The 1,327-nt window shown below is 38.1% G+C and overlaps 1 non-coding gene across 1 annotated transcript; it reads left to right on the top strand.

The window, feature by feature from the left end:
* Positions 1 to 807: 807 nt before the first annotated feature.
* TRNAI-AAU (transfer RNA isoleucine (anticodon AAU)) lies at positions 808 to 881 on the top strand. The gene has a single exon. It is a non-coding gene; the product is annotated as a tRNA-Ile (tRNA).
* Positions 882 to 1,327: the final 446 nt, after the last annotated feature.

Raw genomic sequence — 1,327 nt, 5'->3', positions numbered from 1 at the left:
TCCTTCAAATGAATTTTCTTCTGATTCATCCTCTTCTTAACTTTTTTTCTTTGCATTATAAGATGGATATACATCTTTTATCCCTGTGCATACGTCCCAAACCAAAGATTAACATGATGATGATGGAAGTGAGGTGGCTAGTATTTCATATGCGTCTTGGAGGCTCCATGCCAGCCGTTATTTTCCTATCCAGGATAGAGAAGGGAGGGATACCACGAAAACCATAGTTCTTCTTCCAGGAGATAGTGCCCTCACTCCCAAAAAGATATATTTAATTTGGTTATGAGCATCCTGTGATGCAGAAGTCAAGAGTGATTATTTTCTCTTCAACCAATTATAGTGGGTATTACTTGCCCGCAGTAATGGAAACTATGCACATATGGCTTTATCACTATGTGGCTATTGCAAAATAGGGCACAGATAGCATAGTCGAATTTGCAAATTTGGCACAGCTGCCACTACTTGCTCGCTTGCACATATGGTTTTATCACTATGTAGCTGTTGCAAGATGATTTAGGTACCCATCTCATCACAGAAACAATGACAGAAAGGCTCCAACAGCTACAAATACTTACAAACGTGGACAGTTAAATGGGAATCTACATAGCCAAGGACCAAGATCTGTTGCTCCATTTTGCAGATCCCTCTAACGAGCAGAGATGGGTTTTTTTTATTGTGATTCATAAGATCAGCTTAACATCCAAAAAAGGCCACAGTGATCTTACTCTTTCCATCTCACCACAAGAGGAGTGGTACGAGTCTTATTCAGTTCGAATATATAGTCTCAAAAACTATTGCCGACCGAGGGGCCTATTAGCTCAGCTGGTTATAGCGTCGTGCTAATAACGCGAAGGTCACATGTTCGAGACCTGTATGGGCCACCAGTCTTTTTTTTCTTTTATTTTTTTTACACTATGCAAAATGCGAAAAAAAAAACAAAAATATAAATGGCTTCGAACCGGAGACCTTCAGTGTGTTAGACTGACGTGATAACCAACTACACCACAAAACCATTGTGTTTATTTTGTTTCATCTAATTTATATATATTAATAAATAATGTTCAGCATTCTTCCAAGACATACAGTATATATACATCATGTGCTGTTCATCCACTATTTTTACAAGACAAGTATCCTTTAAGTACGTATTTTTCATGGAAAAAAGTCTGCATTGTATTCCAAGATTTATGGAGATGAGCCTGCAATAAATTATATATATAAATCAAGAAAGGACCAATGAAACATGTACATGGGCAAGTGGAGAAGAAACAAAAACAAATATGTCCAACATGATGACTGGGGAAATCCCCACTGGGCACAACCTGTC

This window comes from Triticum aestivum, chromosome 3A (genome assembly GCF_018294505.1).
Source record: "Triticum aestivum cultivar Chinese Spring chromosome 3A, IWGSC CS RefSeq v2.1, whole genome shotgun sequence".
NCBI lineage: Eukaryota > Viridiplantae > Streptophyta > Magnoliopsida > Poales > Poaceae > Triticum > Triticum aestivum.
Note: the sequence above shows the minus strand (reverse complement) of the source record. Positions and strands in the feature narration are given on the sequence as shown.